Source organism: Cervus canadensis, chromosome 9, assembly GCF_019320065.1.
Source record: "Cervus canadensis isolate Bull #8, Minnesota chromosome 9, ASM1932006v1, whole genome shotgun sequence".
NCBI classification, from domain to species: Eukaryota; Metazoa; Chordata; class Mammalia; order Artiodactyla; family Cervidae; genus Cervus; species Cervus canadensis.
This window is the reverse complement of record NC_057394.1, coordinates 38,814,350-38,840,703: the sequence shown is the minus strand read 5'-3', so window position 1 is coordinate 38,840,703 and position 26,354 is coordinate 38,814,350. Positions and strand designations below refer to the sequence as shown.

The window sequence follows — 26,354 nt, the reverse complement described above, 5'->3', positions numbered from 1 at the left end:
TCATGTCACTCTTTACATTATGAAGGAAAATGATTTCCATGCGTCAAATTACATCTGAAGACTGAGGAGAAAAGATATCTGTCATAATATGTTTTTATGACTTGTATTTTACGACTTGCAAGTATTATGACTAATAATACTTGGCATCAAGAAATACGGTTAAGGACACTTCAGGTAGGACAATGAGATTTGTTTTTGACATACGGCAGACTGGTCTACCTTAACTCTGGTTAGCAGTATCCATCCGGAAATAAGGTAATGTGAAAAAGGAATGAGCACTTTGGAGCCTCCTGCTAGCCCTCCTGTTATCCCTTGAATTTGGTTAAAGGCCACCCTCAAAGGATTGCTTGTCAACTCATTATATTTGATTAGAAGGCACATAACCAGGGAGAAGAAAGGAACAAACCTGCATTTATTTAGTTAGGGTTTCCTGCTGTGATGTGTTTCCAGTGTAATGACGCAGGCATGCAAGAACTTAGTTATTCTGTGAACAAATATTTGTTGAATGAATAAGAAAGTAATTAGCCAATGGCAAAGTGTGCTCCTTGATTCTGGGGGACAAGGGTAACTTTTCAAGTGCATTCTCCTACTGTTCCTTGGAGTTGAGGCAATATTCACACAGGACGTACTCATGGTCCTTACACGGGTGGCTTCTCTACCTAGGCACTAGCGCTAGAAAAGTGCCTTCACATTTCCCTGAATGTTGAGAATTAATCCCTGTCTAGGCTTCCCTGATAGCTCAGTTGGTAAAGAATCTGCCTGCAATGCAGGAGATCCCGGTTCAATCCCTGGGTTGGGAAGATCTCCTGGAGAAGGGAAAGGCTACTCACTCCAGTATTCTGGCCTAGAGAATTCCATGGACTGTATAGTCCATGGGGTCATAAACAGTCAGACACGACTGAGCAACTTTCACTTTCAATCCCTGTCTAGCTGGGAATCAAAGGTCAAGGGTTGTAACCCATGTAATCTTTCTGGAACACTCAACATGTATGCTGGTCCATGGCCATGGGCCATGCTCAGAGGGTATTTACCCATGTGAAAGAGACATTTCATATCCATTTTTTCTTTACAGTTTATTTGGTCAAAACAGCCTAGGTCAGAACCACGCAGCAGCCATAGTCTTCACGTCACAAGAGTGGAACGCTCGGACTTTAGTTACCTTCTTTACCTGTGTAAACCACAAAGACAAACGCTAATCCCGTTGCATCACTGTGGCTCAGTTCATCCATGATGGGTTCGCAGAAGCCAGACTTAGTTTCAGAAGTGTCTAATTAAACCCTGGTGATTTGGAGTCCGGGAGAACAAGATGTGGTGAGTGGTGTTCATTGCGGATCTGCTGAGTAAGCAATAGGCTCCTGTTTTGAAGGCGCCTTCAGTTACTTCAGGTCAAAGAGATTTGCATGAGACATTTTTGCACCTGGAAATAAAAATTGCATGCTTAGTAATTTCAAATATGGTAAAGGAAGTTTTATTAAGGCCTCAGGGAAGAGTGGACTTACAGGTCATACATGCTTACACGAGTGTGGAACAAGACTAGGGCATGCTGAAGGAGATTCCAATCTGAGTTTGGAGCAGGTGGACACTCAGATTCAGAGCAGTTCTTTTTTAGGGTGGTATTAGGAGTTAGAGCTGGGAAATGCCTCAGAGCTAGGTGAACAGAAGCAGAAATCTAGTGCGCCTGTTTTTTTTTTTTTTTAAATAGGAAATACTCAAGCTTTGTGGGGCAGATTAAGTCTGAGAAATCTGAGAGTGGTTGGAATAGTTATACACTAGAAATCTGGCAAGATGAAAGGTGAGTGATTAAGGTGGTTTCGGTCTAAACCAGAGTGAGTGCTCAGCACTCTTTTTGGCAAAGCTCGTTTTGGCAACATTGTTACACCCATCCCAGGAGAGAAGCTTGGAGTTGAAAGAGTAAGGACACCAGAGGTCAAAGGTTAACTGTGTTCATGTATTTATTTGGGAAGTCTACAAAAGCCCTTACTAACCTTGGCTTTTGAGGATGGAGTTGACAGGTCCTCATTTTCATGATCACAGTTTCATCTGAAAATGTTCTGAAGCAGTCCAGTATCAAAACAGAATCTCTGTACCTCAGGTAGAAACATGTTGAACGGCACGGTCCCTGTAATCCCATGTACACTGGCAGCTTCGTGGCTTAGATACCTATCATGTGAGCTATTCTTCTGTTCCTATAAATTTAGTTACTATTTCAGGAGAGAAGGTAATTTTTTTTTTTTTAATGGAGTGGAGGGAATGTTCCCTATTATTAAAAAAAAAAAAAACTCCTCTTTGGAAATTAAGCTTTCAGCTCCCTAATCTTTTAGGGGAATACTTACTAACTGAGGGGGAAAAATGTTAGGTCTCGGGGGGTTTAACAACAAACTATTATTGTTTGCAGACTGATTCTTCTCTGAGAAGACAAGCTTCCTTAATGACAGCTTATGCAATAACAATCCATGATATAGTACTTACCAGGATGGAGCAACAACTGTGCTTTAAGCCAAGAAGAAGGAGGAAAAAAAAGTCAGTATCTTGTGCGTGAGAAGCTTGTAGATACCCTGAGGTGACTTCATATAATTCTAAAATAGCAGGTAGCTTCTTGCATAGCTAATCGAGGCATCGGCGCCTGGAGCGAGTGGAGGAGGCTGACAACGTACTTTGGTTTCAGATGCATTCAGCTCTTTTTTGAGTGATATGAGCTTAATTCATATTCTAGTTTCTATCCTGAAAGTTTATGTGTTCTGATTTGGCAAACAGCCTCCCCCCAAACCTGACAGCTCTGTGCTTTGATAATGCTGCTGATCTTAACGTCTTGCTTGGATTTGTTCTCCTATGTGCTGAGAAATTTAGCACAGCCAAATAAAGGGAACGGTTGGGTGTGTGTTTCTTAAGCACCTGAGTGATGCCCCTCACCTTCCCCTTCCATTCATGGCTTAGTGAAAGACATAGGTATTCACCAGGAAAACTTGAAATACACACGGTAGATTGAGTGGAAAGAGCTTATGAAGAAAGGAGTCACCCTGACTTTGCAAAATAGGTTGGTCATTCCTGCAAAGACTCCCTTCTTAGAGTGAAGGTCACAGAATGGCATGCTGAGATGATTTTAACTGCCAGTATCTTGAGGTTTTCCTCCAAAAGTCTAACATCAGCAGATGCTGTTGGTTGGTCCTTATGTCTATCCAGGATCTGGGCTACCTAGAGTCTATGCATCCCTTTGACTTAGGTCATAGAGGAAACGGTTTCTTATAGGATCCACTGCCCATTTGCTAGGTAATCCCAGGCATGAAGAGGATCTGCCTTCCAAAATAAAGGGTTCCACGTCACATTTATTACTTCGATGCTCAGGAAGCTACAAGTGGAACTGCACATGCCAAGAGCCCATAATTTTACTCTAATAGATATTTAGCAGCTTAAATGAAATAACAAGGAATACGTTCACCCAGGCGCCATCCAGGAGGATTGGTGGGTATTTTACATTCCACTCTTTGAAAGGAAAAACACAAGTTTTTTAGACTTTCCCAAGATCTATGAATATTTTGGTATGCAGAGCAATAATACACAGAAGCATACCTGTAAGACTGAACCAAGTTCTGTTTGGCCAGAGGGATTTACTGCAATCAGTACACATAATGTAGGCTGGTCAATCAAGTTGATTTTTTTCTTCCAAATCACTTCATTAGAGTTCACCCAGGCAGCCACTTGCCTTCTGCTGTATTTGTTCACATGCTGCTTGATTTTCTTGAGCACAGTATATGAATGCCATAACTTGCCACTCTGCGTGCCTGTTTCACCTTAATCCTCAGACCCCAGCTCTCAGGGATGGTTTGTGGTCCTGGTATTTTTCCTTTCTAGCCCTCAGAACTCCATAATTACTCTGTTCCAGGCTCATAGATTTCCAAGAAACTCATGAGTTTTCTTTTGGTTCCTATCTGGTGCATCAGTTCAGTGTTGGGCTACAGTCCATAGTTTCGCAAAGAGCTGGACATAACTGAGGTGAAAATCTTCTTCTAATGGTTAGTTAGGGTTCAGTAAGAATTATTATGGGGAGTTTCCTGGTGGTCCAGTGGTGAGAACTCAGGACTTGCACTGCCAGTGGCCTGGGTTCGATCCCTGGTTGGAGAACTAAGATCCTGCAAGTCACACAGTGTGACCGCAAAACACACATACATAAATATATATATAATGAGTGTCTTCGTGACTCTTTACCTCACCTTCCGACCATCAGCACAGTTGTCTTCCTTCCACCTGCAATAGATCCAGTTGCTGCCCTGCTCAAGGATCGATGCTCATTGCTGGTTCTGATGGTTCCAGTTTGCCTGCACCCAAAGCCATTCTTGGAGAAGGCAATGGCACCCCACTCCAGTACTCTTGCCTGGAAAATCCCATGGACAGAGGAGCCTGGTAGGCTGCAGTCCATGGGGTCGCTATGAGTTGGACACGACTGAGCAACTTCACTTTCACTTTTCACTTTCATGCATTGGAGAAGGAAATGGCAGCCTACTCCAGTGTTCTTGCCTGGAGAATCCCAGGGACGGGGGAGCCTGGTGGGCTGCCGTCTTTGGGGTCGCACAGAGTCGGACACGACTGAAGTGACTTAGCAGCAGCAGCAGCAGCAAAGCCATTCTGCCATTCCTACTTCATGCCCAAGGCTCTTTTACCCCAGCCCCACAGGCATCTGGCCTCTTCCAGATTGCTCTCACTTCTTTGCACCTTGGCTTATGCTCTGCCAAGAATATCACTTTCTTTCTCTGCCACTTGTTAAAATTCGACTCATCCCTCCGGGCCCTGTTCAAGTGTTGCCTCCCCTGGGCAATCTTTTTATCTAAATATGTTTTGAAGTCTTCCCTGGCCATCAAGTTAGAACTGATTGCTCTGTTGGCTACAGTCTCGTAGCACTTTGCTTGTATCTCTAGTTAGACTTGCCCAAGTGAGCTTTCTAATAAGGTGACCTGCAGATAGCTGTCCCCTGCAGGGGATTCTAAACAACTTCAGGGCAGGAATTTTTAAAAATCCCAATATCTACATAGTGCTTTGCTCATAAGATGGATAAATGGTTTAGAATTGAATTAAAATTAGATATTACATGGATAACCTGTCAATATATGTAAAAGTGGGCTGGAGCTGCTGGTCTGGGCACATTTATTACAAAACTTAATAGGTAAGTGTGACTGTTGAGACATGAGACTACAGGAAATTAACAAGCACAGGACACTCTAATCTCTTTGACAGTCAGAGGAAGCGGGAGTCCTCACTGGTCCCGCTGGTGAGAAAGCAGATGGGAGGTGAGCTGCTGGCCAGGAGGCATCTTTCACTTGGGCTCACCATAGGGAGGTTAGGGGGCAAGAGTTTCCTTCTCTGCAGAGAGAGAAGGCTACTTCTGCCTAGTGCATCATCCCCAAATATGATTCTGGGGCACTCCGTGGTGAGATCTGAGCAGAGCAAGATGAGATTCATCCATTTATGACAAGAAGAAGTTGACATTTCATAGAAAGCCTGATTCCAGCATCAAGAAGGGCACCATGTAGTTAGACAAAAATGCTCACCCACTCTGCAGATGGGAAGGCTGCCCAGAGCGCCTGTGTGCAGGACGCTACTCACCCACAGAAATGTCTTCTCCCCTTCCTTCCTGATAGCAGAGTTGTAGCTGGGATGGGGGCTGCCTGGCTTAGCAGCGCCCAGCTCCCTCTAAAGCCAGGTTTGAGGCAAAGAAACATGCTCAAAATTGATGTGTGCAATTCATCACTCATTTCAAGAGAGGGTGTCTGGCCCTAGATCTCTATTTTTCCCTCTCTGCCTTCTGGGTGGTGGGGTGGTGGATGGACCGTGAATCTGAGGATGGAAGTCATTTGTTCAAGATGGTGGAGGCATATCGGCCAGGCTCCTTGAAAGCCTGTGTGAAGATGAGCCTCCTGCTAAAACTGGAAACTTTCAACCACTGTCTTGCATTTTTTATAGTAGCTTTGTCTTCCCTAATACAGGTTCTTCCCTTTTTCCACCTGTATAAAGCTTTCAACAAACATTTATTGAACATTGACTGTGTTTTAGACCCTCACTCTGTAAAACCCAAAGTGGATGATTCTTAGTCCTTGTCTTTAAGGCATTTACAGTTCATTTGGACAGATAAAACACATAATAAAAAAAAATGCCTGTACAAGTATGTCATCACTCAGCTCACAGACAACACACACTAGAGGTTACAGGAAAAAAGAGGTTCCTTTAGGCTATAGGGAGCTAGAAAGTCTCGTGAAGGAGGTCAGATCAGATTTGGAAAGATGCAGAGGTACAAGGAAGGCATGGTGGATGGGCAAAGGCAATGTGTGTCTTGAGATTGGGGGAGATGATGGTGACCCCTGCAGTCTGGACACAGGAAGCAATTTGCTTCTATCAGGGAGGAGCTGCAGTTGTCTTTGGGAAAGTGGTTGGGATGTAATTAAGAAAAGTCTTGAATAAAGATGGACTTGGGAATTGGTTTCTTCCTGGTGGCCAACGGGGAACTCTAAGGAAACATCACTGCATATTGCTGTGAATCTTGAAGTTTACAAGTAGTGACCCAAGCAACCTTTCGTTTGTTTACAGATCTGTTGTCCTAACACCTTGTAGGAAGCTGTGAGAAATCTGGTTAGGTCTCCAAAGTACAGGTTTTCGACAAATAGCTGGTTTGTGTACCTACAGCCTCAGGCCATTCCACAGAACAAACTGCAGAGGAAGAAACATATGGATGGCTGTGTTACTGGTTCAAACCTTTCCTTTTAACCCCACCTTCAAAACAAACTTCCTCTCATCTTCCTAGTCTCCCATTTTCTACATCAGTGATTTCTCAGTGCACCTGTCTTTGCATAATTACTTCTTGAAAAAAAAGGCAAGTAAACTTTGCATGTTTGATCTCATTCTTCTTACCTCACGAACTGGCATTTTATTGATTTCCCTGTCCAAGAAGTCATGTTCAGACTCAGTACCTCTGTAGTTAACCTTGTTTTTATTTATCAATGACCTAGCAACACAGTCGGTCTGGGAGCCCTTCTTAACAACTGGTATCCTACATACATTTATTTCTCCAGTACTATGTAGATTTTTCCAGCTACGTATAGACTTCTCTTCCTTTCAGTCCCATGACAATCACTTCAAAATTTAAGAAAGTCTGACTCCTGGAAAATTTGCTCCTAGGTGTTTTTCACTTGTCTTATCACTGAGTTAGACTACTGTGGTCTTGAAAGGTGCAAAAGTTTGGATGAAGGAGAGTTTGATTGCAGTTGGCAAAATTTGAGTCATAGCTTCAACTTGGGCGGGCTAACATTAATTTCCATTTGTTTCTTGAACATGTGAGGGTGGAAGGCCAAGATGCTGGAACAATATTTTGTGACCCTTTGTCCAAGAATGACCTTCTATTAAATTATTGAATCAGATGTGGGAGAAGATAGTGTAAAAATAAGAAGACTTCTCAGATGTTTGAATTGTCCAAGACATGACTCCTGCCTATATGATGGAAAATGTTGATAATTCATTGTAACATCACAGAGGTGTCAGGAAGGAGATGCCTTTTGAGTTGTAGAAGAAAAATGATCAACTTGTAAATTTTGTCATCTCAGTAACTTCTTAAGTTATGAAATATTCTGTGGCTTTCATTTTAACAGAATTGTGTTCAACAGTCTGGTAATTTAGTTTTGCTTTTATTTTATTTGGGCAAATTGTGCTTAAACAGGTCATGATATTGTATTCTTTACTATACCTGATTCTCCTTCTTACAAGAGGAGGACTGTTGATTAGGGAAGGAAGTCCATTTTGTTCTAGGGTTACCAGGATGCTTGCTGAAATGTGAATCTGGAGTGAACAACGTGATATTTTATTTATCTCCACCCACATATGGCTTCACTTGTGTTTTCCTACACCTCCCTGGCAGTTGCTGTTAGCTTCTATCTTTTGTTCTCCCACATTACTTTCTTAGTTTCTACATACTGCTGTTTTTGTTTTTAAACTTTGTTTTAAAGTTTGTGGTCAGGATGGAAGAGGAATGGGGAGTGACAGTTAATGAATATGGGATTTTTTTTCATGATGATCAAAATGTTCTAAAATTGATTAAGGTGATGGCTACATGACTGAATACACAAAAAAATGAATGAATTGTATACTCTAAGTGTATTAATTTCTTGAGCTCCTTAGTGAACCAGGTTCTACTTAAGTCCTGGAATCAGTGGTAAATAAAACTATTACGTTCCCTATCCTCAAGGAATTGACATTCTAGTGATAATGATAAGTATTAAAACAATTAAAAATCAGTGCCTACAGCGATGCATGCTCCAAAGAATATTTAAAGAGGAAAATATTGTACAGAGTTTATTTTTATTTAAGATGGAATCTTCAGGAGAGGTGTGTCTGAGAAGGTAACACTTCCAGTGAACTGAATGATGGGAGAGAATTCCAGCCATGTGTAGGTTTGGGGCAGAGGCACTCCAGGCAATGGGCGCATGTAGCATATGGTTCTGGTGTGGCTGGGGCATAGTAGGGATCACATCATGTGTGTTTTGTAGGTCACAGAAGAGTCCTTGATTTTTGTTGTAATTGCAATAAAAAGTCATTGGAGGATCTTAATAGAGGTGTGCCATAGTTAGACTTTTATTTTCAAAAGACTTCAGAGACCAGTCTGAATGATGATGCCATGTTCTAGGTTGGAGATGATGTTTCGTTTAGATTACGGTGAACATAGTGGAGATGTAAGAAGTGGCTGGTTTTGGAACTATAGCCCATTGTGTGCGTCTTTTATATTTCCTAGCATAATGTGGCCTATACCACACTTTGCTGAGTGAATGAATGTTTTCAGAGGGCTATTTAGGAAGAGATATCTAAGCATCAACAAAAAGCCCATGATACATTGACTTTTGGGGCCATGCAATACTGACTTTTGAATTAGCAGTGGTTGAGTTCATGAAGGACGCTACTATGTGTTGTGGTCCAAACTTGTAATATCCACAGAGATAATGCAAGGGTAATTCCTCTGTATTTCACTGTTCATCTCAATGCAACGTTCAAAGAGAGAATTTCATTTGATCTTAAAGATGTGCACTGGGGAAGCAGGGGTGGTTTTACATTTAAAATCATCCCATTCTGTACCTTGATATCTTTTATCACTGTCTTCACTTGTCCTGGCGACATTTGTTCAGTTATAAACACTTTTCAAAGAAGTTGAAACCCAGAATTTAGTGAGTCAGCCACATTGTTATAATGTTCATTACAACAGAACGGAAATGGAAACCATGGATGTGGAACCTAATTTCTGCATGATGCCTCTCATTATTCAAGATACAAGGAATCCATAGGAATTGCTGAGAATCTGTTTCCAGATTTAGAATTCTGGTTTGCTAGAAAGTAGTTGCATCACAATAGGGCTATGCTTCTTCTCCAGGAAGCAGCTGGCCCCGGAGGGGAGAGAACAGATCTTTGAATATTGGTTTATATCCCCATTCTGCCACTTACTGACTGCAAGAGCTTGGGCACAATATTCCACTTCTGGGCTTGGCGAGCTGAGCTGCTGTGTGGTGGCAGGAATCCATCTCTTTCAAAAAGACCTACTTTTGAGTCTGTTTTATATGGGAGGTCGCTGCTACAGAGTAACTCAAAGCCTAGTCTCTTTATTTCCTTTCCCTTTTCTAAGGAAGTAGCTGTCACTGATAATTTTATGGCTTATCAATATTGTAGGGCTTCCCAGGTAGCACTGGTGGTAAACAACCCTCCTGCTAATGCAGAAGACATAAAAGACTCTGTTTCAATTCCTGGGTAGGGAAGATCTCCTGGAGGAGGACATGGCAATCCACTCCAGTATTCTGGCCTGGAGGATCCCTTGGACAGAGGAGTTTTGGCGGGCTGCAGTCCATGGGGTCGCAAAGAGTCAGACACGACTGAAGTGACTTAGCACACACATGCACACATCAATATTGTAACTGTTGTTAAGCACAGAGAAAGACAACAGCCTTGTGATGAAATCTCCCGACGGGACTAAACTGCCTTCTGCCCATGTCCTGGCATCTTGTTGGACATGCAGGGAGAGCCCAAGGAGCCAAGAATTAAGTGAGCTGATGGGTTTCTGTGATTATGCCAGACTCTCAAGCAGCAGTAAAGATATACAACCTGGAAGAAATAAAAGTAAAACCTGGCTGTGTTATAAATACGCTTGGATGAAAGCTTGTGAGGATGGAAAATGTCTGACCCTCCATTCAGATGCAAGTGTTTGACTTGGTTACACTTTATTTCCTCTCCAAACTGGCACTTTATTTTCATCCTTCAAATAAAGAGCAACCATTTGATTTTGTAATATAAAAACTATTATTGCCCTTAGGAAAAGGATTACTGAACTTTCTGTACCTAGTGTTTATGCCTTTAATGAGCACAGTGTTTCCAAGAGAATTGAATGCCTTTTTGTACTACGATGTTTTTCTGCCACCACATCTGAGTTTTGTACCTTCATGTCTGGGAAGCTTGTTTTTCTAAATTCACAGAAATCTGAAAAACAGTAGGAATTTGTTCTCTGTCCTGTAGAGATGGGGCGAATCCCTAAAGAGCTTGTTGATTTCATGCTAACCACTTTGCTGGGAGGCAGGCGTCTTTCTTTCCTAAGGAAAAGGTTTATAGAGAGGAGTAAGGTTCGTGGGAAATAGCAGACTCAGGTAACTGCAGCTCTAGCAAGCAACAAACATCTTAGAGGTTACCAACATGAAAACTCTCATATGCTCTAACCTTCACCCGAGATTTACGGTTTGCCTCTAGTATTGTATTTCTAGTCTGGTTGTATTATCACAAAGGGTAATAGCATAAAATGACCTAAACATTAAAATGAGATTAAAAGATGCTTACTCCTTGGAAGGAAAGCTATGACAAATATAGATAGCATATTAAAAAGCAGAGCCATCACTTTGCCGACAAAAGTTCGTCTAGTCAAAGCTATAGTTTTTCCAGTAGTCATGTACAGACGTGAGAGTTGGACCATAAAGAAGGCTGAGCTCTGAAGAATGATGCCTTTGAACTGTGATGCTGGAGATGACTCTTGAGAGTTCCTTGGATAGCAAGGAGATCAAACCAGTCAATCCTAAAGGAAATCAACCCTGAATATTCACTGGAAGAACTGATGCTGAAGCTGAAGCTCCAGAACTTTGGCTACCTGATGCCAAGAGCTGACTCTTTGGAAAAGACCCTGATGCTGGGAAAGACTGAGGGCAGAAGGAGAAGTGGGTGACAGAGGATGAGATGGTTAGATGGCATCACTGACTCAATGGATATGAGTTTGGAGAAACTCTGGGATACAGTGAAGGACAGGGAAGCCTTGCATGCTGCAGCCCTTGGGATCACAAAGAGTCAGACACGACTTAGTAACTGAACAACAACAAACATTAAAAGCCAAAGCATGAGGAAGACGAATTTAAGTGTGGAGAGATGAGACTAGAGAGGGAAAGTGAAAGTGAAAGTGAAGTCTCTCAGTTGTGTCCGACTCTTTGCGACCCCATGGATGGTAGCCTACCAGGCTCCGCCGTCCATGGGATTTTCCAGGCAAGAATACTGGAGTGGGCTAGAGAGGAAAAAGCAAGAGTCAAATGGAAAAGTGCATTGTGTACTAATTCAAGTGTTTTGACTTTATTCTCAGGAAACTTCAGGAAGATCAGGAGAAATCATGGGAGGCTTCTAAGCCAGGAAATGAGACTTTCAGATATATATTTTAAGAAGATCTCTTCTCTTGGAGTTATGTGGTTGTCCAGGGTGAAGCCTGGAGCCAATAGCAAACTGATTTAAAAATTCACAGAAGACCTAAATAGATACTTTTCCGAAGAAGGCATAGAGAATGGCCAACTGGTACATGAAAATATGTTCAACATCAATAATCTTTTAAATGCAAATCAAAGCCTCAATGAGATATCACCACACACCTGTTAGAATGGGTATTATCAGAAATACAAGAGATAAATGTTGGTGAGGATTATGAGAAAAGGGAACCCTTGTGCACTGTTGGTGGGAATGTAAATTGGTATAACTACTATGGAAAAGAGCGGTAAGTTTCCTTAACAAATTAAAAATAGAACTATCATATGACCTAGTATATGGGTATATATCTGAAGAAAATAAAATCATTATCTTGAAGAAATATTTGTACCCCCATGTGCCATGCAAATACTGTATAGTGTCACTTATTATGTGGAATCTGGAAAGAAACAAAAGTCTATGTCATAGCAACAGAAATTAGAATAGTTGTTGTAAATGACTGAGGCATAGGGAAAACAGGGTACAAGGGTACAATCTTTCAGATGTCAGATGAACAAGTTCTGAGGATCTAATTACAGCATGGAGTCTACAGTTAATAATACTATGTTGTACATATGAAATTTGCTGAGAAACTAGATCTTCAGCATTCTTTCTATTCAATAAAAGGTAACTATGTGAGGTGATGGATGTGTTAATTAACTTGATTGTGGTTTTACAATATGTATGTGTGTCAAATCACCATGCTGTATACTTTAAATAAATACAAAATACCAATAAAGCTGGAAAAAAATGAAATATTTTCATGTAATTTTTATCAAGGGTGTTCACTTGGGTTGTGTGGATTCTCTAGGTCCTGGACAGAGGTGCTTTTCCATTCACCTTCACGACACTGGTTTATCATCAATCAGAATTGCTTTTTAGGAGATTTTTCTCACTGAAATACTAAATTTTATTAAAATCAACCAAAGGAAAATTAAGAGGATAAAAATATTATATATTTATTTTACTTCATCTGCTTGATTCTACAAATGTCTACTGTGATTTCTTTTAGGCTTGGTAAGTTTTTAATGTTTAAGATGAGCAAGAGAGCTCATCTTATTGGGAAATAAAGGAGGAGATTTCAGTTGAAAGATACAATAGTAGTAGTACACTTTAAAAATCATAAACTGTATTGGATCTGGTATGCTTGGTGTGGAATTACATATTACTTGGATGTTTTCAAACTTGTATCATTTTTAGGACATACTTACCATTCCTAATTTACAACTTCTTGAGTGGAGCCACTAGATCACAAATGCAGTAGCCACATCATCTATGAAGATGCTGGGGGAACTAGCAAAATGTTGGTCAAAGGTTACAAAGGTTCAGTTGTGGGAGATGAGTAAGTTCTGAGATCTAATATGCAGCATGGTGGCTACAGTTAATGTAGACTGTAGACTAAAAATTTGTGCTGTAGACTCAAAATTTGCCAAGAGAGTTGATCATAAAGGTTCTCACCACACACATAGAAAAAGTACCCATTCGAGGTGTCAAGTATGATGATCACTTCATAATTTACACATATTAAAGCCTCTTATTGTGTACATTAAATATATATGAAAAGTGAAAGTGTTAGTCCGTCAGTCGTGTCTGACTTCTTGCGATCCCATGGACTTCAGCCCACCAAGCCCCTCTGTCCATGGGGTTTCCTAGGCGAGAATACTAGAGTTGCCATTTCCTATTCCAGGGGATCTTCCTGACCCATGGATAGAACCCATATCTGCATCACAAGCAGATTCTTTACCCACTGAGCCACTGAGGAAGCCCTCAGGGTTGTTCAATAAATGGCACATTAAGGAATGTGAGTTGTGTGTGTCCGTAGGTAATCAGGAATTTTATTTTCATTTATTTATTTTTAATTAGACTACAATTACTTTACAATGTTATGATGGTTTCTGCCATATATCAACATGAATAGACCATAGGTATACATATATCTCCTCCCTCTTGAACTTACCTTCCACCTCCCTCCCTATCCCACCTCTCTGGGTAGTCACAGAACAATGGCTTTGGGTTCCCTGCACCATACAGCAGACTGCCATTGGCTCATCTATTTTACATGCATGTGTGCTAAGTTCAGTTGTCTCCAACTCTTTGTGACCCTATGGTCTGCCAAGCTCCTCTGTCCATGAGATTCTTGAGGCAAGAATACTGGAATGGGTTGCCATGCTCTCCTCCTGGGTATCTTCCCGACCCAGGAATCGAACCTGTATCTCTTATGTCTCCTGCGTTGGCAGGTGGGTTCTTTGCCACTAGTGCCACCTGGGAAGTCCTCTATTTTACATATGGTAATGTACGTGTTTCAGTGCTATTCTCTCAAGCCATCCCACCCACTCCTTCCCTCACTGTGTCCAAAAGTCTGTTCTTTATGTCTGTGTCACCTTTGCTGCCCTGCAAGTAAGGTCGTCAGTACTGTCTTTCTAGATTCCATATATATGTGTTAATAAGCTATATTTGTTTTTGATATGGACAGTTACATAATGAAAAACTTCCATAGGAAAGCATGATTGGATAACAAAGTAGAAATGGACTGGGGGGACTTCCCTAGTGGTTCAGTGATTAAGAATCCCCCTTCTAGTGCAAGGAGTGCCAGGTTGATCCCCGGTCAGAGAATTAAGATCCCACATGCTTCAAGGCCAAAAAACCAAAACATAAAGCAGAAGCAATATCGTAACAAATTCAATAAAGACTTTAAAACTGATCTAGATCAACAAAATCTTAAAAAAAAAAAAATGAACTGGGGAGAGGTGTGGAGTTATAGCAAGGACAATGCTTTAAGAACCATTGCATTAAATCTAACATGAGCAATTGAATGCCTAAATTATAATGATGATATTAGGGATAAAAACCAGTAACAATAGTGGGCTAGATTTAAGAGATTTTGTGGAGAAGTAAAGTAAGACTTCGTGACTGACTGAACACCGGTAAGGGAGTAAAGGTAAGAGGAAGACTACACAAGTAATTCTGAAATTTTGAGATCCCCTGACTTAGGAAATAGTGATCTTATTAAAAGAACCATATGGGACTTCTCTGGAAGTCCACTGGTTAGGACTCCACACTTCTAATTCAGGATGTGTGGGCTTCATCCGTCATCAGGGAACTAAAATATCACATGCTACATGCTTTGTATGGCCAAAGAATAAAAAAACAAAGCAGACAAAATAAAATTAGATTGCTATATATTTTTTTTTTAATCTTAAAAAAAAAAAAAAAAACAGAAATGTGAAGGGGCAGGCAGTTTTTAGAGGGGCAGGGTGAGTCTTAGTTGTAGATATATTGTTTTCTAATCAGGATGTGACATGAAAACGCCAAGCTACAGTTAGAGAGATACAATGGGTAGACGCGACACCTGGGAAAGTCTCATACTTAAGTGACTGGGAAAGGATTGAGGAGGCGACAAAGAAGGCAGGTCAAGAACTGCAGGGGGTGAAGGAGAAACCAAAGGATAAAGTGAAAATAGACGACAGACAGGTGAGCTTCCAACCCCGGGGGCAGGATCTAATCTATAGATAGATACTAAAAAGGTCCCTAAGACATGTGCCACGGACTCTGGATTTATCAATAAGGAGATCATGGTTAATCCTGAAAGAGAGTTTCAGAAATGTGATGGCTGGAGAAAGACCGGGGTAAGAAGAGATGGAAGCAGAATGGGGAGAAGGCAGCGGGTGAGAAATTTGACAACCAGAAGAAACGACATGCAGGCGGCAGGAAGGTGGTTTTTAAGATGCCTCCTGCAAGGGAGAAGAGAAAGAGCAGTTTAATAGGGGCATTGAATGTGCTGGAGGGGCAGGGATCAACAGAAGTAAGTTCTTAGAGCAGGAAGATCATAGAATGGCAAGAAGGCAGGGAACTGGGATGTATCTGCTTATTAGATCAGAAGGAAGGGGAAAAAATGATGCTATAAACACAGGTATTTTAAACTGGAATTGTATTGGCTTTGGAGAAATGAAGTTTGATAATAAAATTAGAAATTGCAAATGACAATGAGGAAAGTTATTCTAAGAAAAAAAAAACTGTGGTATAATATTTCTTCCGTCTTTAGGATAGTAAAAGAATGACAAATGTCACAACCAATTTTGTGGGGTAAGCAAAGCCTGGCCAACTAAAGCCTAATGCGTCATGATTCATAAAGACGTTGGCATCTCATCCTAGAATTTCTGAATAAATGAGGTAAGGGTGAATTCAAGGTTAAGTGGTGTAAGGAATAAGGTTGTTGTGAGGGATGAACTGGCCTATACTGTGAAGGCAGGAAGTCTGTCACTGCCTGAGCAGGTGGAACTATAAGAAATTAAGAAGAAGCAACACCCAGCAGGATACTACAACTTAGAATGTTTTGATGTCAGTCAACAACCAATGGGATTGCCCAGAAAGAACATTGAAACAAACAGTGGAAAGGATCCAGAGAATAATAAACTTCTATTTTTAGGCCACTCAATTAGAAAGTGACATGACAGAATATAAACAGGCAATGTGTCAGCATTCTATCACCAGACGTCCTCAGTTGACAACCTGACCAGATGTACAAAATGTTGCAGAGCAGGACAGGCCATTGTGAAGGGGAAACGGCTCTCAAGCCAAAATAAATACTTTTCCACGTGACATTTCAGAATGGTGAGGCTTCAAAAGAATAGCACATGAAATAGCCCGTACGAGTAATGAATGAGAAGAGAGAAATATCTCAGGATGATGAAGGAAGAAAAATAAAGGAGAAGCAGAATTCAGACCAATAAAGGTTTAAGAGCATGGATCACATGTTAAGAAACCTGGCATCTCATGGATCTTTGTGCCTGAAGGTCCAAATTCATAACTGATTGTAGAATATATTTCCACTGCCTTAAATGGCAGTGGGGTCCTAGGCAACAGTTTCCCCATCACAAAGGGACAGAGCTAAAATGATGAAGGTACTGCCAGTTTTGCAGTTCTGTGATACTTGATGTTTAGGCACATATGTTCATGCAAGAATTCAGACACTGTTGGCTATGAGAAAGAACCTGCTTTAAAGAATCAGGAGAATTAAAAAAGCCTGGACTGTAGCCTTGGCTCTGTGTGACTTATGACACATCATTTGACTCCTCTGTTACCAAGTTTCTTATGTAAAATGACAGAGAAAGGCTAAGTGCCCACTAAGGTCTTTATTCTGTTTGAAAAATCGATGTTTCATTGATGTGAGCAGGAAGATGGCAGAGTAGAAGCATCCTAAGCTTACTTCCTCTCATGAGCACACCAAAATCACAACTGTCTACGGAACAACCACTTTTGAAAAAGAATAGAAACTACCAGAAAGGATCTTCTACTGCGCAAGACATAAAGAAGGAATCACAACAAGATCGATAAATTGGAAGTCCTTCAGGGACTCAGAGGAAGATTCAGCCACAGATGGAGACCTGAGTCCTTGGATCTTTGGTCCGTATGGGACTGTGATAATGAGTGAGATATAAACTTCTGTGTTAAGGCACTGAGATGTAGAGGTCCATCTGTTACAATGATTAGGGTCATTCTTCATATCATATAAAGCAATGCCAAGGGAAAAAAGCAATGTTTCTACAAGAGTGGGGCACCACATTATTGACTGCCTAAACAATCAGGTTGCTTTTTGTCAAATAACTTTAGATACAGGAATGACAACTAGGTGGTGGTTGACAGAGTCCTTCTGCAAAATGAGGGGAGGGGAGAATAACCCCATACCCAACACCATAAAATATAGATGATATTAAAGCCATAGAACTGGATAGGGCAAGTTAGGGACGGAGGGTAGATAGAGGCGAGGCCCAAAAATGAGACGGACTTCTTGACCTCCAAGACAGTGAGGACCCAACGAAGGAGATGGAGAACAGCCTATGAGACTGTAGGAGATCCAAGAGGAAGTGGGGTCTGGGAGGCGAAGGGAAGAAAACATGTTAAGGAGGAGGCAATGATCAATGTTGTCAAACACTATTGATCAAAGGAAGATGGGGCTGAGAATTGGCCATTGAATTTGGCAGTGCCAGGTCACTGGGTGCGTGCTAAGTCCATTCAGTCATGTACAACTCTTTGCAACCCTATGGATTGCAGCCTGCCAGGCTCCTCTTTTCATGGATTCTCCAAGCAAGAATACTGGAGGGGGTTGCCATGCCAAACTTAAACTTAATCCAGTTGTGCCCTCATCTCCTGACTCCTTGAAACAGCTAGATGAGGGCCTAACTGGAGTAAGTTTAGGTTTGATGGGAGAGCAGAATATGCAGAAGAAAGTTCAGAACTCCTTTCAGTGAGTTTTGCAAGCAGTAAAGGGAAGCAACGACTGAAGAGATATGCAGACTCAAGAAGTTTTGTTTCATTGCTGGATGGGGATGAGAATAAGGCAATAGAGCAAAAACATTTGATGATGCAGGAGCCAATGATGAACAAAGCAATAGCAAGATGACAGTAAATGCCATGAAGACATCACATAGGATGGGGAATCCAGAGAAACACTGGGATATTACTTTAAAGTGGCTCAAGAGGGCTTCCCTGGTGGCTCAGTGGTAAAGAATCCACCTGTCACTGCAGGAGACATGGTTTCAAACCCCGATCTGGTAAGATCCCACATGCTGCCCAGCAACTAAGCCATGTGCCCCAACTAGTGAGACTGTGCTCTAGAGCCTGGGAACCACAACTAATGCAGCCCTTGGACCCTAGAGCCTGTGCTCTGCAACAAGAGAAGCCACCACAATGACAAGCCTACATACTGCAATTAGAGAGTAGCTCTCGCTCACCGCAACTAGAGAGCAGCCCCTGCTCGCCACAACTAGGGAAAAGCCCACATAACAGTGAAGATCCAGCACAGCCAAAAATAAATACAGTGGCTAAAGAAAGTCTTTCTGATATTCTTGAGATATGGATTTTTCCAGTAGAGGGCAGGGAGAAGGAGCAATGAGCAAAGGAAATAGGAGGTTCAGTTGACATGGTTTGCTTTGGAACATTTGGGGTGTAGGAAATGAGGCCAGTATGTCTGGAGTAAGTGAGTAACAGAGATAAATGAAAACCAAAGAGTAAGGCCCCCAATGCTGTCATTGTCTGAAGTCACAACAAGCTGAGATTTTTACGGTAAGCGCCAAGGGAAGTCCCTAGGGTGTGAAGCAGTTGAATGTTTTTGGTTTTTTTTTTTTTTCCCATTTATTTTTATTAGTTGGAGGCTAATTACTTTACAATATTGTAGTGGTTTTTGTCATACATTGACATGAATCAGCCATGGGTTTACATGTATTCCCCATCCCGATCCCCCCTCCCACCTCCCTCTCCACCCGATTCCCCTGGGTCTTCCCAGTGCACCAGGCCCGAGCACTTGTCTCATGCATCCAGCCTGGACTGGTGATCTGTTTCACCCTAGATAATATACATGTTTCGAGGCTGTTCTCTCGAAACATCCCACCCTTGCCTTCCCACAGAGTCCAAAAGTCTGTTCTGTACATCTGTGTCTCTTTTTCTGTTTTGCACATAGGGTTATCATTACCATCTTTTTTATATGATCATTAATGACATGTTAATATCATTTTTTATTATCTTGACTTTTTAAGTGATTTATGGTTTCTAAGCACTGAATCCCATAAATGGAGGCTCACAGAGTTCAAACCCTTTGCTTAAGTTCTTAGCACAGACCCGGGCTCCCAGCTCAGTGCAGCTTATGGACTCAAACCCAGTTCTACCATCTGCAAAGGCAGTGACTTTTCCCACCATTCTCACCTGCTTGTCCATTCCCTTCACATTTGACTCTGTCCCAATCCCTGATGCTCCTCAGCAGAATTCCTATGATCCTGAGCATGTCAGGGTTAACCCCAAGCATTCTCACGTGGCTTCTCCTCAATATCCACCCAGAAGGTCAATTAACCTTCTTTCTGCTCCCAGCTTCTTCAGTTCTTCTCATCTGAAATTCCTCTAGCTGTTGTTGTCTGTTGCCTTTCATGTTATATGATTATGACTTGTTTGAAGCCAAGGGCCTCGTCTCCTACTTCGGATTGATCTTATTATGCACAGAACAGGGAATAAAATACTCTTTAGATAAATGAGACAAAGTGTCTCAAAGGCGAAAAGTTGTTTTCCTTTGGAGCTCTAGAATTTCTCCCTTATGTATTCTGACAAGGGTCAGTGAAACAATCGCAGTGGACAAGATTTCAGAATTTCTGGTGATAGTCAGTCTGGAATCACTGGAAAATATTGTATGTGTTAAAAGCAACACTGCGTAAGACACCAGGAACATTTACTTTTACCAAAAAGATAGGCTTTTAAAATTTGATAACATTCGTTTTTTGAAAAACTAGAAACTTGCCTTTTAACTACAATGGAAGAGACTTGTTTTTAATGACAAACTTTTATTCATAAATGAAAAAATTCAGTATACCAAGTAGAATGAATTAAAAATTAAGTATGTAGGATTGGATTACTAGAGGCTGATACATTTTATTAAAATCACTAAGACTTGTGATTGAAACTTATGAATTTTATTTTATTTATTTTTTGGCCATACCACACATCATGCAGGATCTTAGTTCCCTGACCAGGGATTGAACCTGTGCCCCTGTGTTGAAAGTGAGGAGTCTTAACCACTGGACTGCCAGGGAAGTCCCTAAATTATATTTTAAAAGCCTATTAAGTTTTCAGATTATTTTGCCATATATTTGGAATTATTTTGGGGCATAATTCAATGAGCAAAATAACCCTTTTAAATCTTTGGAACAGAGTTTCAAATTAAAGACCTATTTTAATCAATTCATAGTTAATTTTTCTAGATTCTGCTTTTGAATTAATTACTTAGAATGGTTTTGAAATATAAAAAGCATTTACTATAAAATGTAAAGATAAATATCAATTTTAGATGTAGGGTTGATACTAGTGAAATTGCAATCTAAGTGGCTCAAGAGCAAAATAGGATTGGCCTGTAAGGCTGAAGGCAGAGCATCAGTGACCGAAACTGTTCCGTTAGCTCAAATGGCCCCAAGCCACTAAGATGCCCCAAAATAGAAGAGCTGAGAAAGTCTAGTTCGAGACCACCTCCACCAGAGAAATGGGCCAAAGCAAATGAAACTTCCCTAATATTTCATTTCTCTTCAGCCAGCTACTGCCACCTAGAAATGACATTATTATGATGACTTTATTCATTGCAGAAGAGTTAACGTTGTTGAAGCTTTAGTGCAAAATATGACCATCTGTACCAAATCATTCAATTTATATGCAGAGACTACTGAAAATTTATTTTAGTATGGGCCATAAACTAAGTGCAGCACAGGATTCATTTGTAGTATAATTTTTATCAGCTTCTGTAGGAATAAAATTGTTCCTTTTGTGTTTAAAGGCTTGACATCAAAAGGCAAAACCTCACCCTGAAATTGCCTTACTTAAGATGGGAGAATAGTGCAGTTACAACCCTTAATATACACAGATTATAAACTAAAGAACTACTTTTACAGTAAGTCAAATTGTTAGATCATATTTTTATACCACTAAATCCTAGCAATATAAAAAAGTAATCAGTCAGGAAATCTACAAATGATTCAACAGCAAGTTGGGGCTTGGAAACAAAAAGTTGCATTGTACCCACCTGTATCAGCTTAGTTATAATTATGCAGATAAAATTATGTGTATATTTTTCATTCAGGAACCATTTATTCAATTCAGTTCAATAGATAACAATGGATACCCTGATGCATACAAAGCACTGTGTTAGGCAGAATTATGCCGAGGCACAGATACATAAGAGATGGCCCCTGTTTTCAAAGAGCTCACAGTCAGATGGGATAGACGGACGGGTAGACAGTTAAGTCTAAGACAGGTCTGGCTGTGAAAAATGCTATAGGAAACAGTAATGTAAAAGAAAGAGCTATTCATTTTGTCAGGAGGATTCAGGAAGGCATCATGGGGGTGAATGGCGAGTAGAACTATAAGCAGAGAAGGATTTCCCAAGTAGAAGAGTAATGTGATGGAGAGGATTTAGATTTGGCTGGAAGATAGAGTCTTGATAGAGAGTGGTTAGAGAGGAATCCATGTGGGGATGGGTTGGATTCGGTACACGGCAGGACTGAGAAGCCTACTCTGAAAGCCAGAGATGCCTTGGAGACTCACCCAAGAGCATTGACAGTGTGACTTGTGATTCTGCCTCGATCATATTCTTTCTTCTGTGTGTACCTGAAATTGCCTCCTGGGGACTTTCCTTCAAAACTCAGCACCAATAAACATGTCCAGGTGAGGCCTTCCTCCTCCATCTCCGATGGCATATGTTCATCCATACCTGGAGCCACTTTAACATTTGGACCAAACCGTGCTTGGAGTTCTGAAAGGCTGTGTCCATATGAGCAGCCGGCAGGGAGGAGGACTTCACTTCAGATACCATGTTGGCCAGGGCAGTCGTAGGTGGAGGTGGGCAGCAGACAGCTGGAACCCCTATCTGTGGTTGAGGAAGAACATAGGGTTTAAGGTAAAAATTTGGTAGGAATTTGTATAGAAATGGCCATAGAATTAGATAAGATTTATGGAAAAAAATAATAACTTCCTTTGGTACATGTTAAGTTTGGTACATGTTAAGTCTATAACATGCTCATAGTTTATTTTTTTTTAATTCAGTACTAGCTGTAGACTTTTATAAACTTACAATCTAGATATCTATGAGCAAAAATAAAATATGTCACTTAGTTGAAGGCTCAAGGTTTTTACTGTGGAAATTTTAAACCTGAGAGTAAGTATTATTAATATAAGATAAAGAAACACATTTCTAAAAAATTCTAGGTATAAATATTTTAATAAGACAACTGAATGTCTGATCAGGGTATATACTACTTAGGGAGCTTTCTAAAAAATTCTAGGTATAAATATTTTAATAAGACAACTGAATGTCTGATCAGGGTATATACTACTTAGGGAGCTATAGGTCACAATTACTAGCAGAAGAATGCTACTGATGTGAAAATCAACAATTAGCTTTCAAATGTAAGCCAATTCATGACTGAATAAATCCTTTTTCAAGAATAAACTTAGGTGTGTGTTGAAGGTAGTCATGGTTCCTACACTCAATGCCAAATCACTCAATCAGGTCAGCAAAAGGGTAGACAGATCTGTAAAGTGATGCTCTGCAAGACATAACTGGTGAGTTTATGAGAAAAAAACTTGAAGCTTCAGAATTTGCTTAAAGTTATAATCTCAAGAAGAAATACAGAATTTATTTTGCTGCCAGCTACACTGGGGAGAGTTGGACTGTGAAGAAAGCTGAGTGCTGAAAAATTGATGCTTTTGAACTGTGGTGTTGGGGAAGACTCTTGAGAGTCCCTTGGACCGCAAGGAGATCCAACCAGTCCATCCTGGGTGTTCATTGGAAGGACTGATGCTGAAGCTGAAACTCCAATACTTTGGCCACCTCATGCGTAGAGTTGACTCATTGGAAAAGACCCTGAGGCTGGGAGGGATTGGGGGCAGGAGGAGAAAGGGACAACAGAGGATGAGATGGCTGGATGGCATCACTGACTCGATGGACATGAGACTGAGTAAGCTCCGGGAGTTGGTGATGGACAGGGAGGCCTGGCGTGCTGCGATTCATGGGGTCGCAAAGAGTTGGACATGGCTGAGCGACTGAACTGAACTGAACTGAACACTGGGGAAACTGTTGACATTTTCTAAAGGATAAAAAGGAGTTATATTGTTGTTTTATCATTTGCTATTCCAAGTGTTGATAGTTTTGGAGTTAGGATGTCTTTTTCCATGTTGAATTCTACTTAAGAGGAGAGAGGAGGAAGATTTGGAGGGTAAAGGGATATGTAAAACTGATCCTACAAGTGAGGAGAGGAAGATGAGAGCATGTGGAATAAGTGACTGGGGATGAAAAATTCTTGACAAAGTTAAAGAAGGTGGGAACAGGATCAGGAACCGGGTGGGTGGTGTGGGGCATGCAGAAAGGAAGATTGTAAAGGGACGAGCATAGAGGCACAATTTAGGAAGGAAATTCTTCCAATTTCTTGTGGAAATTGACCACAAGCTGATGCTAGGGAGAAAGCAGACAACAATATCAAAAGTAGATATTCAGTTCAGTTCAGTTCAGTCGCTCAGTTGTGTCCAACTCTTTGCGACCCCATGAATCGCAGCACTCCAGGCCTCCCTGTCCATCACCAACTAAAAGTAGATATTAGCTAGTGCCAATTCATATGTATGGAATGCACTCCTCTTGGGATGATGATTAAGATGGCAAAAAAGAAAAAAAAAAGGCATAGAGACAAAGAGAGAATTGATTTTGAGATGATTAGAGATCTCTACTGGAGAAGCAGCAGCAGCCGCAGCAGAGATCTTTACATAGTTTCAAAAATGATAGAACAGAAAGAAGTTTGGGGATTTTAAAGGAAAAGAAGGAATCAGCATGATCAAGAGAAGAAAGGGGTTAACCTGAAACAGTGATGGGGCTGACCAGTGGGCGTGTGCAGTGCTCTTTTGTTTTAGCATGGAGGTGATCAGAGACTGTCTGAAAGCCACCAGGCAGCCTCAGAGGAATCCGAGAGAACTCACAACAATAGACCAGGAAAAGTGCTTTAAATAGGAGCACAGAATCTAAAATATAGAGCAAATTCAGTAAAAATAGACCAGCACAGTACAGCGTCAGCAGTGACTCGCAAAAATTTTCCACTGTTGTAGGCATGATTGAGAACATTTGTGTGTTCCACGGTCTCATGGGAGTATATAATTTCTGGCAAATTAACTGTAATTTCACCTAATTCTCACCCAGTCAAGAAAGCCTTCCAAGGTGCGGGATTGAAAGAGAGACATTGAATCCCCTCCCATTTATTCAAATCCCTCACATGCATGAGCCAGAAAACAAGAGAAAGGGCGGGTCCAGGGCTGAGGATTAAGAAGCTAATGTGCCATCAGAGAAATGGTCAGGGGGGCTTTTGCGCCTCAGCCATTTCACCTTAAGAGAAGAGGAGGGGGGAGCCTGCGGACTTCTGGCTCTGGCTCATGAGAACCTCTGATGAAGTTGTTCAAATCATAACGAGTCTTGAGAGTACAAAATTTGTTAAAGAGGAAAACTGTGGGTGAGGGGCGAAACCTGAGGAGGGCTGAGAAGAAGGGGAGGAGATGAACGCGATGGCGGCAGAAGAGAGCCTGGGAAGGGTCCTCGGAGCGGAGATGGGACAGGGTTTCACAGTTGGGCAGAGACCAGGAGTCGCCCCGAGGTCTAGGGTCCACGCTGGCTGATGAGGCCACCTTGCAGGGATGTCCTTTTGTCCTTCTGGTGATAAGAGGCTGGTATGTCTGATATATTAGTTCTTTCCCTCTCTGCCCCCTTTCTTCCATTTATGAAATCCTCCGGGGCAACGTGTATTTTTTAATCTTTAAGTACCACTCAATCATAGGGGATTTTCCACAAGGACTTACAAAAATGCAGATTACACAGTAAACATGCTCTTCAGTCAATAAAAGGCCTGTTTCACTGAGCAAATTTCTTTATGATGTTTAACTTTGGTTCAGGTCCTGATTCCGAGAAGTGAAATTTGGTGGCGTGAGAAGAAAAAAAAAAAAAAAAAACGCCGTGGAAAAGAAGAAAACCCCAAGATAGCCATTTCCAACCCCACAATCAGACCTTGTTTATGTGATATGGACTCAGAGCTTTCTCTTAAAAAATGCACGCGATTAAGAAAATACTTTGAGAACCTAATAATAGGTCCCTGAAACCCGAGATCCACCTCTCATCTTTCTAACTCTTGGGAACGCAGTTAATAAGAACTTATGTTTTTAATACACGGATTCTTAGCAACAAAGTAGTTCTTTAATTAGTACAAAACTTGAATAATGCATCGTCTATTATCTCACACGGCACATAGCATTCAGAAACTTGTACTGGCAGATTCGTTTACATATGTCACCGCGGTACCTGTAATTTAGTTTAATGCCAGGACAGTGTGCCAAGTGTGTGTCTGTGTTTTAAAGCTTTCGCCAGCAGTTGTTTCATGGGGCTTCACAGTAGTAACTAAACCATGTCTATATTAGGAAATTTAGTGACTGTCCCTTGCAGGTAGCTGTAATATTCTTCCCTCACACTAATATTCTTCCCTCATACTAGGGCATTGAATGGGTAACTTTTTAGGAAATGATTTAATACCATTGTAAAAAAAAAAAAAATGGAAAATACTGGCCGAAGATGTAGTTGGTTTGTTGTTGGTAATTTTGCCAAGAGAAGTGCCGCCTTTTAAGTGAGTTAAATCAAAATAAAAACAAAGGACTTGAAATAAACATATGAGATCCAGTGAGATGATTCAGTCACAGGAAACATCAGATGCGAATGATCTGACAAATCTTCTTTGGATTTAACTTCTAATTTCCCACATCATGATATGCAGTTTTCTGATCCAGGGAATCATTTCTTGGCTGAGAAACTGAGCTTTTCCCACATGACCAACTTACCCAAAAAGAAGAGGTTCAAAAAAAGGATGCATGCCAGGTCCCTTCTCCATCAGTCTCCATCAGAGTCATCTTCTCTCTACAGGTGCTGCAGCTAGACGCTTGGAATGAAAAAGGACTCCGAAAAAAATGAGGCAACCTCAACTCACAATTATTTAGAACGACTCCCCTCTCTCCTGAGGAATTGTCAGTAAAGA

General features: G+C 41.1%; 1 long non-coding RNA gene across 1 annotated transcript; it reads right to left on the bottom strand.

Annotated features, from left to right (window-relative positions):
- Positions 1–1,090: 1,090 nt before the first annotated feature.
- On the bottom strand, positions 1,091–26,354 carry LOC122447405. The gene is made up of 3 exons (XR_006271215.1): positions 26,161–26,354; positions 21,847–22,168; positions 1,091–1,417 (listed from the first exon to the last, which is right to left on the bottom strand). It is a non-coding gene; the product is annotated as an uncharacterized LOC122447405 (long non-coding RNA).